This window comes from Alosa alosa, chromosome 8, assembly GCF_017589495.1.
Source record: "Alosa alosa isolate M-15738 ecotype Scorff River chromosome 8, AALO_Geno_1.1, whole genome shotgun sequence".
In the NCBI taxonomy this organism is placed as follows: domain Eukaryota; kingdom Metazoa; phylum Chordata; class Actinopteri; order Clupeiformes; family Clupeidae; genus Alosa; species Alosa alosa.
In genome coordinates this window covers 33,018,307-33,035,629 of record NC_063196.1, presented here as the reverse complement: position 1 = coordinate 33,035,629, position 17,323 = coordinate 33,018,307, and the positions used below count along the sequence as shown (strand labels likewise).

Below are 17,323 nucleotides of genomic sequence, written 5' to 3'. Positions count from 1 at the left end.
GCCAATTTTGTAAAATGTAAGGAGTAGAAAGTACTGATATTTGTGTTAAAATGTAAGGAGTAAAAGTAAAAAAGTCGCCACAAAAATAAATAGTAAAGTAAAGTAAAAATATCTGAAAAATCTACTTGAGTACAGGAACAAAGTATTTGTACTTTGTTACTTCCGATATAGATAGATAGATAGATACTTTATTGATCCTCAAGGGGAAATTCATATCTGCGGATAATAAACTCCTTGCGGGTAGCGGATGAGAACCAAAACAGTATTTTAGTTTGCTGAAATAGGCTAAAACATAAATGAAAAATATGTGTATATTTGTATGTCTAAATTACCATCACGTTACTACTGCGACTTTACTTCTTCTCGTAGTTGCACAAACTTCCTGTTACGCCAGCAGAGTGAAGAGACTGCTGTTGTGACGATATGCGCGTGTAGAGAGGAGGGGCTGTGCAGGTGATAACACCTCATGCCACTCAGCCATTTCTCATTTACTGGGACAAAATAACATACACACACCAAAGAAATTAATTTAGAATGTGTGAATCACCTCCTATTTCTGTTCAAGCTTCAGTAACAGAATGAATGTGGACATTAAGTGTTTTACTTAATCCCTGTGCATGTCATTTGTTTGAATTTTATGTTTTATTCACATAGTTTCAATTTTATTGGGTCATTAAATATTGAAAGGTGTCCTTTCTAATTGATGAAAGTAAACAAAGCTGGCATTTGCTTTTTAGCTCAGGTTTACAGTTTTTCCTCGATTGCTTTGACCTGCTTAAGGAAACTGGGATCCACTTGGTCTTCATGAACACTGTCTTTGCACAGCAGAAGTCATCTCTTGCGAATGTGTTCACACATTTTCATTGGGTTCACACAGTTCTCACACCCTTTTGCAAAACAGTTAACACAGGTGTCATTCAAAAGCCCTAAACTCTATTGGTTTTCCTGTGCTAAACAAAAGGAAAACACCTGTTCATAGGTGGTATAGATTCCTTGCATAAGTCTGAATCTCTGATACACCTGTGTAAAACTCCTTTGCACAATTCTTCAATCAGCAATCATTCATTATCCATAAGATATGCCATGTCTGTTCTGTGTTGCTATTTGCCAGTAGGCTGGCTCTAAGGCACATTTAGATAAATTATTGTATAGTGTATTTAGTGAAGAAAACAGTAGAAAATGTGTTTACTGTAGATCTATTTTGATGACAAATGACAAGTTGTAGTTCAATGAAATGTGCCTTGTCTAAGTGCTTACTGTAAGTTACAGTTACATCTTTGGAGGAATGAATACAATTATTTTTTATTCAATACATTTAGTCTTTTCAGTTTTTTTCTGATACCAGGACAATGAAAAAGAAATGGAACAGACATAGCAAACATGCTCATTTTGAGAACTATATTTTGTATTTTGTTGTCCAGTGTGTAATGATTGATTGAAATCACACAGTGATTTGACGACAGGATATGTTATTTGAAGGCAAGATTTGCCTTTGCTGGAAGTGTTTTGAGAGAGTAACAGCCTTTTGCAAGCAAAAACAAAATGTGTCATTTTGGCCAGAGTGCTTTTGTTCAGACACGGGTGTTAACTGTTTTGAGAACGTGATGTCAGAGTTGACACAAGCATCAAAACGATCGAGAAAAACTGTAATATAGTCTAGTGTATTTCAGTGGCAATTATCATCCTTGCATTACACCACCCCTAGTGGACAAAAATAACTTTGCATCCCTGTAATTATATGTGAATCTATGGAGATTCATTTATGTCGTATTATATTAAGAATGCCTATATAAAAAAATGTTTCGTAGATGAGATTTGAGGATTCTAGACTGGAAGACTCTACTGGGATTACACTAAGAAGGTTTGTGTCTGGCCAGCACCAAAAACACAACAAGCCAGAATGTACTCATTGTATTGATGCAATCAGAGCATCGGGGCAAAACAGCAGGTTAAGATCCGTAATGTAGCACTTTGTGGAGACTGTAGTGTGAGCTTGGAGAGGGGAAGGTGGGGTGAGAGGGGGTCGGACGAGAGGGGAGCGGAACTGCAGAATCCGGAATCCGGCTCCCGATCCAGATTTTCCTGTTTGCTGAAAGCCTGTGGAACATGCAACGGATGTCTCCTCTATCTCCCTCTCTCTCTCTCTCTCTCTTCTCTCTGTCTCCCTCTGTGTCTCTCTCTCGCTCTCTCTATCTCCCTCTGTGTCTCTCTCTCTCTCTCTCTCTCTCTCTATCTCCCTCTGTGTCTCTCTCTCTCTCTCTCCTCTCTCTCTCTCTCTCTCTCTCTCTCTCTCTCTCTATCTCCCTCTGTGTCTCTCTCTCGCTCTCTCTACCTCCCTCTCTCTCTCTCTCTCTCCCCTCTCTCTCTCTCTCTCTCTCTCTCTCTCTCTCCCTCTCAGGTCTCTCAGCTTCTATCTCCCTCCACCTCCCTCTATCTCTCTCTCTGTCTCTCTCTCTCTCTCTCTCTCACCTCCCTCTGTGTCTCTCTCGCCTCTCACCTCCCTCTGTATCTCTCTCATCTCCTCTGTGTCTCTCCTCTCTCTCTCTCCCCCTCTCTCTCTCTCTCCTCTCTCTCTCTCTCTCTCTCTACCTCCCTCTCTCTCTCTCTCTATCTCCCTCTGTGTCTCTCTCTCGCTCTCTCTACCTCCCTCTATCTCTCTCTCTCTCGCTCTCTCTATCTCCCTCTGTGTCTCTCTCTAGCTCTCTCTCTAATTCTCCCTCTCTCTCTCTCTCTCTCTCGGGCTCTCTATCTCCCCAGGTTCTCTCTCTCTCGCCTTCTAATTCTCCAGATCTCTCTCTATCCCCAGGTTCTCTCTCTCTATCCCCTCCCTGTGTCTCTCTCTCTATCTCCCTCTTATCTCCCTCTGTGTCTTCTATCTCCCCTCTGTGTGTCTCTCTCTCTCTCTATCTCTCTACCTCCCTTTCGCTTCCCTTGTTTTTGTCCCTCTATCCCCATTTTTCTCTTTTTTTCCATCCTCCCTCTCTCTGTCCCTCCATCCTCTCCCCTTCCAGCCTCTTGTGCGCACTCTCTGTCTCTCCTTCCTCTCTCTCCCTCTCTTTCTCCCTCTCTCTCTCTCTCTCCCTCTGCCTCCCTCTTCTCTCATTCTCACTCGCTCCCTCTGTCTCCCTTTTCTCTCATTCTCTCTCTCTCCCTCCTCTCTCCACTGCAGTGAAGGACCAAGACCACTGTGATACACACACACACACACACACGCACGCACGCACGCACACACTCACACTCACACACACACACACACTCACACACACACGGGAACCCGCACTAGCACCTCTCCTGTCTCACTTGCGCGGCTTGCATGAGAGGAACGGGGAAGGGGAACAGGCTGCTTTTTCTTTTTTCTTTTTCTTTATTTTTGTGTTGCGTGTTGCGTGTTCCGTGTCGATCGTTTCCCGGGGAGGGATTTGACGGATGGCAACCCCACCAGCACCAGCCGCTCCATCCTGCCCACCCACCAGCCCGCTGCATGTCACACCATGACTGAACGGAGCTTCATTGCACTGTGAAGGAGTCTGCACGCGCTCAGATGTGGCCACCGCGCCAGGAACCGACTGCCAGGTAACGGCCACAGCTGTACGTACGTGTGTGTGTGTGTGTGTCTATGTGTGTGTGAGGGAAAGGGCTGACTTGCTGCAGGGATTTTATGTGGTATCTGAAGGTGATTAGACATTGCTCTGTGCCAGATGTTGCTTGTAGTGTGAACGAGATGCAGTGTATGTATGCGTGTGTGTGTGTGTGTGGTGAGAATCACCTGTGATTGGGGGGGTGGGGGTATGTGTGTGTGTGTGGTGAGAATCACCTGTGATTGGGGGGGTGGGGGTATGTGTGTGTGTGTGGTGAGAATCACCTGTGATTGGGGGGGTGGGGGGCTCCATTCTGACAGAAGAGAGAGAAGGAGATAAGGACAGGATGAGGAAGAGAGGGACACAGAAGAGAGAGATGGAGGGAAAGAAGGATATAGAAGACAGAGAGATGGAGGGAAAGAGGGATATAGAACCAGAGGAAGAGAGGACATTGGGGTGAAATGAGAGGAGTGGTGGAGTGAGAGAGGAACACAGAAGAGAGAGAGAGAAAGACAAGCGATGCGGAGGTGCTGGACCACATCTGGAACATCTGTGTTTCAGACACACACACACACACACACACACACACTGTATCACTGTATGGCCTTTATCTCATGCAACATCTCTCCCTCTGCCTACATGAAGCTGAAGAAAAGGTTGCCTAGCAATAATCCAGAGAATGGTCTGATTGGCGGTGGGGGGGGGCTAGGCTGAAGGAAGGAAGGAGAGAATGATAATCTTCTGTTTTTCATTTAGTGCTTTCTCCACACAAATATACTCATAGTGCAAACATGCTGTATTTGTGCCAATGTTCTGTGCCTTGTGCTGGGAAGGGACTACATGGAAGAGGCTGGAGGAAAGAGACAGAGAGGGATAGGTGCAGCATGCATTGTGCATGACAGAGAGAGATGGGACAGCTGTATGAGTGCACGTGTGTGTGTGTGTGTGTGTGTGTGCGCGCCAGAGAATAAGAGAGAGAGAGGTTTCTCCAGCCTATGCAATGACATCTGGATCTCATTAGATATAGAGGCATCAAACCCCTTATATGATTCATGGCTAATATTCAGCTTCTGTGTGTGTGAGAGAGTGTTCATTTACACTGTGTGTGTGAGAGAGTGTTGATTTACACTCTGTGTGTGTGAGAGAGTGTTGATTTACACTGTGTGTGTGAGAGTGTTGATTTACACTGTGTGTGTGAGAGAATGTTCATTTACACTGTGTGTGAGAGTGTTCAGTTAGAGCCAGCCAATGGATCTCTGATTAAGATTCAGTACTCCTGTGCATGAATGTGTTTTGGTGAGTGTGTGTGTGTGTGTACATATATGTTTCAATGACAGTGGACAACTGAGTTCTTAATTCTCTCTTTTTGAAGATCACCATCATCACAACATATCACAGTTGTGTGCATGTGAACATGTGTGCATGTGAACATGTGTATGATAGCAAGCAAATGGCCTCCTCATTAAAATGCATCTGTAATACTCTACTGGGGTGTGTGTGTGTGTGTGTGTGTGTGTGTATGTGAGAAAAGTGAATGTGTACTTCGGTGTGACAATAAGTGAGCTATGGGGTCCTGATTAAGATTCATCATTCATTGTGTGTGTGTGTCACAGGATGTGTGTTTAATGTGAGTGTGTGTGTATGTGTATGTGTGATTTTGAGCCAATGGCTCCCTTATGAAGATTCATTACTAATGTCCTTCCAGTGTGTGTGTGTGTGTGTGTGTGTGTGTGTGTGTGTGTGAACGAGAGAGAGAGATAGAGGGAGTTCAAGCATATTTGTGAGTGCGATCACTACCAGCCAAATAATGAAGATTCATAAATGGTGTCCCGCCTCTAGAAGTGTGTGTGTGTGTGTGTGTGTTTCCTTTGATGTGTGTTGGTGTAACTGTGTGTGTGTGATAGAGTGAGTGTGTGTGTGTGTGAATATGTTTTTGTGTTTTGTCAGGTGTGAGTGTGTAAGTGGATGTATGATTGAGATCCGCCACTAATATCACCTTTGCTTCATTTCTCGCTGAGTGGGTGAGGGCCAGTGTGTTAGACTGGTCACCTTACCTGTGTCAGTATCCCCTCATATGTTTTGACAAGTGTGTGTGTGTGTGTGTGTGTAAGATCATGCTAGATTATAGCAATCAGCAAAAAAGTTTGTGTGTGTGTAAGACTGACATTACTAGTTTATATATTTGTAAGTGTGTGTTTGTGTACATGTGTGTGTATGTGTGTGAGAGCGAGTCACTGAAAGTAGCAGTCTGTTTGCATGTGGGTGTGTTGATCTGCTAGTGATTATCAGTCTGTCTCTGTAAACATAACTGTGATAAGCTGTGTGTGTGTGTGTGAGAGAGAGTGTGTGACAGTTATACCCAGTATAAGTGTGTGTATTTGTAATGTATGTTTGACTGAATGACACTAAAAGTACCTGTTTGTTTTTGTCTTGGAGTTTGAGTGAGATCGACAGCCTGTGTGTGTGTGACAGTGTGTGTGTGTGTGTGTGTGTTAGAGAGTCATTACCAGTCTGTGTGTGTGTATGTGTGTGTTAGTCAGCCTTGTATCTGCATGTATAGATGTGAGCTAGACTGAAAATATCTTTTTGTGTGAGTGTCGGACAAACTGACATTTCCAGCATGTGTGATGTGTGATCATGACAGTTAGTCAGAGACCATCAGGTGTAAGTTTCTCTCTCTGTCTCTCTCTCCCTTTCTCTCTCCCTTTCTCTCTCTCTCTCTCTCCCTTTCTCTCTCTCTCTCTCTCTCTCTCTCTCTCTCTCTGTCTCTCTGTGTGTATGAAAAAACATGTGTGATCATGGCAGTCAGCCAGAGACCATCAGGTGTAAGTTTGAAGTTTCTCGCTCTCTCTCTCTCTCTCTCTCTCTCTTTCTCTCTCTGCGTGTGTGTGTGTGTGTAAAACCATGTGTGTGTGATCATGACAGTCAGTCAGAGACCATCAGGTGTGTGTGTGTGTGTGAGAGAGTTTGTGTAAAACCATCTGTTTGATGGACCATCAGTATCATCATAAATTGGTGGAAATCCAGCAGCAACTCTGCAATATCACTGAGAGGGAATGTGGGATGACCTGTCAGCGTGGATTTGTATGTCTGTAAATGTGGGTATGTGTCACTGACTTACAGGTGTGTTTGTCTGTAAATGTGGGTATGTGTCACTGACTTACAGGTGTGTACTGTATGTAAATGTGGGTATGTGTCACTGACTTACAGGTGTGTATGTCTGGCAGACAGGCAGTATTTATGTTTGGAGATGCTCTACCTGCCCTTAAACGTAAGAATAGATGTAAGTAAATGCTGCACCCAGAATCTACTTGTGTGTCCAAGACCATAATACGTGACAGAGAGGGATTATGTATGTGCTTGCTTAAGTGTGTGTGTGTGTGTGTGTGGTATGTCAACAATATTGATTTTGCTCTCCATACTGTATGTATGGGGTTCATGTCAGAAATATAGATTTTGAAGCGGTTTGTATTGGCATTTGAAATTAGAAGCGGTAGGTTCATTTTCCTCTGCACTGATTTCAACACACACCTTCCAATTCCCATGGACACCCAGGCTACTGTGCTCACCTGCTCACAGAGGAAAACCTGTGCCCGCTCACCTTCCCCAGTAGATCGGCCTAACATCGGTATCGGACCATACTTTCCTTGTTGATTGGTATAGGCCATATTATTTAGTATCGTTAAATAATATGATGTTTATCCATTATGTCACATCAATTCTGCATTGGCTAAGTGTTACGTTATGCGTGGACCGGTGTCGGCTAAGTGTTCGTTATGCGTGGACCGGTGTCAGCTAAGTGTTCGTTTTGTGTGGACCGGTGTCGGCTAAGTGTTACGTTATGCGTGGACCGGTGTCGGCTAAATGTTACGTTATACGCGGTCTGGTGTCGGCTAAGTGTTACGTTATGCGCAGACCGGTGTCGACTAAATGTTACGTTATGCGCGGACACAGCTGAAAGTGATTCAAGGAATGGAAATGGTTCAGTTATTTTTTTTTGTTGAATATTTGTTTTCCTCGGAATACTTGTTTGCCAAGTCAGGAATTCTTATTTGGGAAAAGGGCAAGCACCCTGTCTTTCGTTAATGGCAATACGTAAATTAAACTGGATTGGAAACTGAATTCAACCTGTAGGACAGGGAAGGTTAGCTGGGCTAATTATGAAATACTCAGACATGATATTGTGTGTGTGTGTGTGTGTGTGTGTGTGAGAGAGAGTGAGTGAGTGCGGGCAAACATTGAGCTAATAAAAACCTTAATATGAGCAGTTTATACCTGCCTCGTCTACAGTAATTTGTCAGAGAACTGAGACACGTAAAAAATGTAACATAAAATTGTTTTAATTAATCATAATCAAGCTAAGTTTACAATAATCGTGATATTGATTAAATTGTAATTGATTCATCCTGCCCTGGTTTGTGCGTGTGTGTGTGGGGGGGGGTGTTATGGGTGGGTTTTAAGAGTGGGTTTGTGAGTGTGTGTGTGTGTAAGTTTGTGCAAGGGGTCAGTTTGGATTATATGAACCAGGACATTGACATAAACTTTATTGTGTCACCAATTCTCCATGTGGCAGTGTGTGTGTGTGTGTGTGGGGGGTACTTGTATGTATACTCAACATGAGTCTTTGAGTTGGCAGGTGTGTATCTGTATGTTGAGAGTGTGTATAAGAGAGTGTGGGTGTATGTGAGTGTGTATATACTGAGACAGAGGTTAGCTGGGTTTATTGAGTCCTGTGGCACAAACACACACACACACACAATCTGGGGGTAGTGTGGCAGAGAAACCTCCTGGGAGCTTTGGACCATAATTACAGATCAACGCATTTTCATTTGGCCTCCTGAGTTGACCAATCTAGACGTTCTTTACAGAATCAGTGTCTAATAGGCGAGAGCGCGAAAGACGAACACTGCTGTCTCTTTTACAGTTCGGCAGAGGGCTCTGCAGCGATCATGTCTGTATCATGTATGTTTTATATAATGATTTACACAAGTATGTGGAAGCCCTGTTGAAACGGCTGTGCTTGCTATAGAACCAAATGCTTACATTACAGAATAACTCATGTGTGCTTTATAGGCCTAATATATCACACAGCGGGTAAAATGAGGCTTCCCTCAGGGCGCTGCTGCCGCTGGAGGAAGGTTTCGGGGTGAAAGGTTACGTGTGCATGCGTGCGTGATTGCTCACAGCAAGATTTATGCCGTATAAAGCCTTTGAGAACTCTTTATGTAGCATGAGGAGATGGTGACTGTGGTATGCGTTGGGCTTTATTCTGTACTACTGCATAGGGTAGGAAGACAACACACTGTTTCCTTTCTTCATTCTATATTTTTGTAAATAGTCAGTTGAAGCTACTTTACATACTTATGTGCATACAGTCATGCGTGACTTACTAGGCTCCTCGCTCAATACCATGTTGTACAAGCCCAAGTTATAACATCTTGCACTATAACACAAGAAGTTCCTCATAAAATGTTTACGGCTCTGTGCCGCTACACAGGCCTCTGTCATTGCCATGTCAACGCAGGCAGATGTGAAAAGTGTAGAAAAGGCACGCACGTCCATACCAGGGCAAGTAGCCTCTCCTAAGTTTCGTGTACTGGACAAAAGCAAGAGTCACAGCGATAAGAGTAAAGGCCACAGACCAGACGTAGCTCCCAAACATATTTAATGACGTGACGTTTCGGGGCAAGTCCTTCCTCAGAGGATGCAGGCAGATGTGTGTGTGTGGTGTGAGGAAGAGAAGCTGGGGGAAGCTATCACTTAGCTGTTAGGGCACCGTCTCTGCAGCACACTTCCCAGAGTGACACGCTGTTAGAGTTGTGATGTTCAGGTGTGAGCTCCTCGACTTGGGGAAGCCCCGCCGCACCTTTAAAAGAGAATAGGGAAAACAACGCTGAAAGGAAGAGACTGTGATTTTAACTTGACACCTTGTTTGTCAGATTCCACTGCTAATTGCTTCGTAAAGAGTGCTAGCTGTCTGATCGTGTAAGCTAAAAAGAAAGGTCACTATGCTCTAATTTTGTATGATGTGCAACACCAAAGGCAGTTCATTAAAGCCGTCAGCCCCAGAACAAAGACTTATTTTATTGTATTTTATTTTATTTGATTTATTTGCTAGGCAAAAGTCCCAAATTGGAGCCCGTGTTGACCAGTGTGTCAGCACAAGGCCTGGGTCTGCCCACACGGTGTTGGGGTCCCAAATTAGAGCCTATGTTGACCAGTGTGTCAGCACAAGGCCTGGGTCTGCCCACACGGTGTTGGGGTCCCAAATTGGAGCCCATGTTGACCAGTGTGTCTGCCCACACGGTGTTGGGGTCCCAAATTAGAGCCTATGTTGACCAGTGGGTCTGCCCACACGGTGTTGGGGTCCCAAATTGGAGCCCATGTTGACCAGTGTGTCTGCCCACACGGTGTTGGGGTCCCAAATTAGAGCCCATGTTGACCAGTGGGTCTGCCCACACGGTGTTAACACATGTCTTCCTGTACTGTGGGTACATGTCAATACACTTGGAGATATCGGCATCTATTCTCACTCCATGGTTCTCACAACATTTATAGCCTATTTGTGGTGCGTGTTGGGGTCCCAAATTAGAGCCCATATTGTTCGTAGTGTCCTGGCTCTTTAAATGGTCAACACGCACAGTGGCTCAGACTGAGCCATCAACCACTCCAGCTTCATGTCGCTTCAGGAGCAGGGATAGGAGGGGCCACATCCTTCACTCAAATATGAGTCCGTGCAATTAAACGCTGTGTAATGCAGTGAGTCATGGTGATTAATAGTGATTCATCGCATAGTGATGGTTTGTACTTACGCATATTACGAGTAAAGGTGACGAGTCTTAGTTATTATGTACAATTTGTAATTACATGTAATGTGTGGTTATTCACTGATGATTAATGTGTAACGATGGCTGTAATGCTGCAGGTGGTAACAGTATATCAAAGTGAAATGAAATGAGACCGGTGCAGCGAAGTGAAATAAAATAATAAAGTGTAATATGTCTGAACTACTGTACATAAAGTTTAATTGGTAGCGGTGAGGAATATGGAATCTTAGTAGAGAAATAGATCCTCCTGTTTTAAACCGATAATTTATGTATTACACTGTGCATAAGGGTGTGATTAAACCGGGACAACGGCCCTTTAACATTACGTGGTGCTATGTGAACTTTAGTATTTGATAAGGTAAGAAAAGGGAGTTTAATGATTGCCTTTGACAGACAGATGAAAGCAGAGTCTGCATGGAGGCCTCCTATTTAGAGCTGATGTGCTTCTGCTGCAGGGAGGAATCCAATATCTAAATTTTAGCAGAGAAGATGCTCTTCCTGTGAGTGATAACAGTGTGTGTGTGTGTGTGTGTGTGTGTGTGTGTGTGTGTGTGTGTGTGTGCAGAGAAGATGCTCTTCCTTCCTGTGATGTGTAACTGTGTGTGTATTATTATTATTACAGAGATTGAGAGAAGATGCTCTTCCTGTAGTGATAATGTGTGTGTGTGTGTGTGTGTGTGTGTGTGTGTGTGTGTGTGTGTGCAGAGAAGATGCTCTTCCTGTGAGTGATAACGGTGTGTGTGTGTGTGCAGAGAAGATGCTCTTCCTGTGAGTGATAACTGTGTGTGTGTGTGTGTGCAGAGAAGATGCTCTTCCTGTGAGTGATAACAGTGTGTGTGTGTGTGTGTGTGTGTGTGTGTGTGTGCAGAGAAGATGCTCTTCTTGTGAGTGATAATGGTGTGTGTGTGTGTGTGTGCAGAGAAGATGCTCTTCTTGTGAGTGATAACAGTGTGTGTGTGTGTGTGTGCAGAGAAGATGCTCTTCCTGTGAGTGATAACGGTGTGTGTGTGTGTGTGTGTGTGTGTGCAGAGAAGATGCTCTTCTTGTGAGTGATAACTGTGTGTGTGTGCAGAGAAGATGCTCTTCTTGTGAGTGATAATGGTGTGTGTGCAGAGAAGATGCTCTTCCTGTGAGTGATAATGGTGTGTGTGTGTGTGTGTGTGCAGAGAAGATGCTCTTCTTGTGAGTGATAATGGTGTGTGTGTGTGCAGAGAAGATGCTCTTCTTGTGAGTGATAACAGTGTGTGTGTGTGCAGAGAAGATGCTCTTCTTGTGAGTGATAGCGGAGTTCCCACAGCGAGCTGCAACACCCTATTGACACTGATCTCACTGATCTCTCTGATCTCACTGATCTCTCTGATCTCACTGATCTCACTGATCTCTCTGATCTCACTGATCTCTCTGATCTCTGATCTGTTGTATTTTTACTCTCAGCAGCCAAATCATGTGTTTTATGCTGTTGCATAAGGTCTCCTCTTCACCGCTGCCTAGCCTGCCTCCATAGCTCCCTCTCACTCTCGTTTTTTCTTAACTTCTGCCTATAGACTTCCCATCTTACCGCTCACTCCCTCACACACACACACTCACGCTCTCTCTCACACACACAAACACACACAGTCTCTCACACACACACACACACACACACACATGCGCAAACAGCCTCTGTAACACGGCACACAGAATAAGATGAGCTGCTCCCGGCCTGTTTCCATGGCGATGTGGAGGAGGCTGTGTGTGTGTGAGAGAGAGAGAGCGAGAGTGTGTGTGTGTGTTTGTTTTTCTCTGTGCATTCCTCCAAACGGATCCAGGCCAGAACAGTGTGGCAGAGTGGAGGTGGTTTTAAATATTTCTGTACATGTGTGTGTGTGCGTGCGCACGAGTGTGTGTGTGTGTGTGTGTGTAAGGCAGAGAGCGGGTGAAAAGGTGTGTGTGTGTGTGCGCGTGCACATGTGTGTATGGAAGAGAGTGGGTGATGCATGTCCAACACATGCGATTTTATGTTTGTGTTATACATTGAAAGATGTTCCTGAATGTGTGTTTATGTTTGTGAGTGTTTTAGAGAGAACAAGCAAAAGCATTTGGTGCCCATTTTACATAATTCTGTCAGGTGTCCTTAGGAGAAGGACAGAGATCATTTAAGCTGTGCGCTTATGATGCTGTGTCTATGAGACACACAATAAGTGGTATCATTTGGGAGATTTTAATTGTGTGTGTGTTGATTTAGTATGATGCATTGAGTGGTGTGTGTGTGTGTGTGTGTGTGTGTGTGTGTGTGTGTGTGTGTGTGTAATTTAGTATGATGCATTGAGTGGGTTGTATAATGTGTGTTTTGTGTGCACGGTTGGCCTCTACCGTTTGTCCTCGCGTCAAAGTGTGTATAGGTGGCTTACTGTGTATCAGGATGTGTGTGTGTGTGTGTATCATCCGTTGCTCTGATTGGTACATTACAGAAGAAGCTCAACTCTGTGCTGGCTAGAAGTGTGTCCTTCTCTGGATGCTACACATGATTGCATATCTCTATGTTCCATAACTGCAAGCAGGGTAGCGTGCATATCCCATCCTTATAACTATGAGCTAACTATGTTCAAAGTTCTTTCTACTAGACATCTTCTCTTGACAATGTTTCTGCTAGTATGTATTTTTGTGATACATGTCTGCTAGCACACTCTAGCTCTACTAAAATCACTGCTGGGTCACGTCAATTTAACCAGGGCCCACGCACTTAGGTCTCAAAAAAATCTGAAAAAATTACCAGGTATAAGTATAAGTATATATACTTTTTTGATCCCGTGAGGGAAATTTGGTCTCTGCATTTAACCCAATCGGTGAATTAGTGAAACACAAACAGCACACAGTGAACACACAGTGAGGTGAAGCACACACTAATCCCAGCGCAGTGAGCTGCCTGCTACAACGGCGGCACTCGGGGAGCAGTGAGGGGTTAGGTGCCTTGCTCAAGGGCACCTCAGCCATGGCCCACTGGTCGGGGCTCGAACCGGCAACCCTCCGGTTACAAGTCCAGAGTGCTAACCAGTGGGCCACAGCTGCCCCCTAAAGGGAGATCGCCCGACCGGGCGGGAACGTCATCAAGCAGGTTTTGAACCGGCGATGCTGGGACAATTCTTCATGTGCTCCGCACACCGACGTCTTGTCCATTGTGCTACTGCAGGTGTACCTATGTTACCCAGGAGACACACTGTAAAATTACTCTTATGTAAGATCAATACTTTCCAAGATACAGCCAGTTTTACAGGGGGAGGGGGGTGTCGATTTTGTTCGGCCTCTTTTTTTTGTCAAAGTTCACAAGCCCACAGCGCAAGAACTAAACCATGTAGGAGGCTCAAATTTTGCATTCTGGTACATAAATAGGAATAGTATGTAGCAGAATCGTCACGTTTGGTCTGGATGATCCAGAGTAATTTTACAGTGTGTCTCCTGGGTAACATACGTACACTTGGTAATTTTTTCAGAATTTTTTCAGACCTAAGTGCGTGGGCCCTGGTTAAATTTACGTGGAATGACCCTGCTTGTATTGTTCTAGTTAGCCAGCTAGCATACCTTTTCTTATGAAGCATCGGCAAACATGCCTCTGCTGGTGTCACTCTGTCCATTTTGATGGTCCCAGGTAGCAGCAGGCTGGAGGACTGCTGTCGGCCCACTTGGGGCAGATCTGGCGGTCCGCTGGTGCTTTGCTCATCGGTTTTCCGGCGGTCCACTGGCGGGTCGCTGACGAACGCCACATCATTCACATATCAATCCAGACACTTTTCAATTTCAGTTTCAGTTATAATTTTTCCTTAAATCTTTACACTTACCCCCCTATTTTGAGTTTTTGCTCGAAATTGCACACCGCCTACTAACAATCGCCCTGTTTCCACATACTTTGACTTATATTTAAGTGCTTGCCCTCTTTTGAAAGCAGAGGCCTTGTAGATTATGTTAGTACCAATAGATTGACTGTGTGATAAACTGTCAGAGAGTGGCAAAGGGTAGAATGATTAAAAAAATGTAGGGGGTTTTGTACATATCTGGAAATGACCACATTCTGCCCTCATTTATTTAGTCTTGGAAACACAACTGAGCCCCACTACCAGGTCGTGTGAATCTGTATCTCAAAGTAGATCAATATAGAATGAATTATGAGCACTTTAGACCATTATTTGCCAAGGTATGCTAATGCGTTTTGTACAATGCTCTATGGAAACTCCCCATAGGACTTTTGGTTACCTAAAATGCATATGTGTGTGGTAGGGGAAACCAGTCAATAGTCAGGGTTTAAGTATCTTTCCAGGTTGCCGTGAGATGTCATTGGTCACCTCAGTACATGTGGACCACACTGAATCAGACCCTGATTACATGATGAATGATTAGACATGAATTGACATGAATTGAATGATTAGACATGAATTAGACATGAATTGAATTCTCTTCATTTCTATACTACTTGTGAAGTAGCACAAAAGGTGACAGACTGTTGGTCAAGCCTGTTGACCTGCCTGTTGAAGTTCTTCAATTTTGTATCACATAGAAATAATAAATGGCCAAACTCATGGATTGACAATGCAGACGGTAGTGATGTCAGGGCGGTGGGTGCTTCTGACGTGCTGATTGGTGCTGCAGGTTATGGCATGAAATTGCTTTCTGCTGCACTCTTACACAACATAATTTGGCTTTGCAACTTTATGGCCTCAGTTGGTCCTGAGACAATTAGGCCCATTTTGTTGTAAATAATGATATGCAAAGTACTCTCCCAAGCCGAATGGTCTGCGGTGTTAAACAGGCTTTAAGGGTGCAGAGCTGGTGCAATATGAGTGGAAGATTCACAGGCAGAGCTGTCGTGTCAACAGAACGGTGCTTCACACATTTAGGTTTTTTTTTCTTTCTTTTTTTTCTTAACAGGCTCTTTTAATTAAGTGCTGGTATCAGATAATAAGCGCCCAATTTCTTGAAGTTCATTGCAGAAACTCTATAGCCTGCAGACAGTGTGTGTGTGTGAGACACCCCTCTGATCTCCCACCCAGCCATGTGTTGCTCCTGGAGTGTGAATGATTTGGAGGGGGGTAGGTGGGGGGTTGGAGGCAGATAGGAGGGGTGGGTGGGGGTTGGAGGGGGATAGGTGGAGGTTGAACTCCATACTGGAGCACACACAGAATGTAGACAGTACACCGCTGAACACCATTTAAAAGGTACACAATGCAACGCTTCAACAACCAATATCACTTCACAGCCCTTTGGGTGGTTCAAGTCTTAAATGGGGAAACGATCTCATGTTGAGATTTGCACTGTAGTCGGCTACTAGTTGTAGACTTCACCACAAACAGTATTGGGGGCAGCCGTGGCCTACTGGTTAGCAATTCGGACCTGTACCCGGAGGGCTGCCAGTTCGAACCCTGACCAGTAGGAACGGCTGAAGTGCCTTTGAGCAAGGCACCTAACCCCTCACTGCTCCCCGAGCGCCGCTGTTGATGCAGGCAGCTCACTGCGCCGGGATTAGTGTGTGCTTCACCTCACTGTGTGTACACTGTGTGCTGTGTGTGTTTCACTAATTCACGTATTGGGATAAATGCAGAGACCAAATTTCCCTCACGGGATCAAAAGAGTATATACTTACTTACTTATTTAGCACAAGGTCAGTATTTAGCACATTTAGCACACGGTCAGTATTAGCGCACAGTCAGTATTTAGCACATTTAGCACACGGTCGCACAAGGTCAGTATTTAGCACAAGGTCAGTATTTAGCACACGGTCAGTTTTGAGCACAAGGTCAGAAAGTATAAGTATACTGTATATACTCTTTTGATCCCGTGAGGGAAATTTGGTCTCTGCATTTATCCCAATCAGTGAATTAGTGAAACACACTCAGTACACAGTGAACACACAGTGAGGTGAAGCACACACTAATCCCGGCACAGTGAGCTGCCTGCAACAACAACAGCGCGCCGGGGAGCAGTGAGGGGTTAGGTGCCTTGCTCAAGGGCACTTCAGCCGTGCCTACTGGTCGGGGTTCGAACCGGCAACCCTCCGGTTACAAGTCCGAAGCGCTAACCAGTATTTAGCACATACATGGGCAACATACGGCCCGCGGGCCACATCCGGCCCGTGGGCTTTCCCTGACCGGCCCGCGTAAGGTCCGTGAAAGAACAATAGTCAAGAGCCTAGCATAGAGATAATGCATGCAAATCAATATCGTTGTTTTTATTTTGAATATAGCTTACTGCTATTTGTGCTTCCATACATTTGTGCGTGGATGCATACGACGTAAACACCCTCACTGATGTGCTGGTGAATAGAATTTATGCTTCAAGCGTCGACACAATGCAGTTGCCTTTACGTCGGCGTAAACCTTTCAAAGTTTTGTGTCTCTTATGTCTCGCGCCGCCACCAGCGCAAAGGTTGTTAGAACAAACTCCTACTGCTGCTCGCTGGCTTATACGGGCGTTCATTTCAAAACGTTACTGGCAGATAGACAGTTTACAATCGCATAACCCCGTAATTGTAACCAAAATATGTCTGAGTTTATTTGCAAAGCTTATGTTAGCTTAACTAGTATGATGCTACTACCCACAGGTTGCTTGAAGCAGCCAGCTCAACACACAGAGCGAGTTGACCAATCACAGTTATGTGCATAAAGTTAAAGCAAAAACATAGCCTACATTTTTTAAATAGTTTTCTTTGTGCATGTTGATTAACTAATGACAGCCTACTATTGTCTGCTCCACATTTTCGTAGTCTAATTCTGCATGCATTCTGCATTAATTTAATGATGGTAATGATTTAATGATGAAATATTTGTTAGTAAAATAATCGGTTGTACTGACTCCTTCACATTTTCATGACCTAGCCTAATTATATAGATATTGTAGTACTTTTTTATATCAGTCTTTGAAAACTGAAAAAAAAAATGTCAATGTCAAAAA

At 44.4% G+C, this 17,323-nt stretch overlaps 1 protein-coding gene across 1 annotated transcript in view; it reads left to right on the top strand.

Moving 5' to 3' along the window:
- The first annotated feature begins 3,198 nt into the window (after positions 1-3,198).
- Positions 3,199-17,323, top strand: part of LOC125298972 (disks large-associated protein 2-like) — an 81,075-nt gene continuing 66,950 nt past the window's right edge. The window contains 1 exon segment of the mRNA XM_048249967.1: positions 3,199-3,573. The gene's annotated coding sequence lies outside the window, so the exon portion shown is untranslated.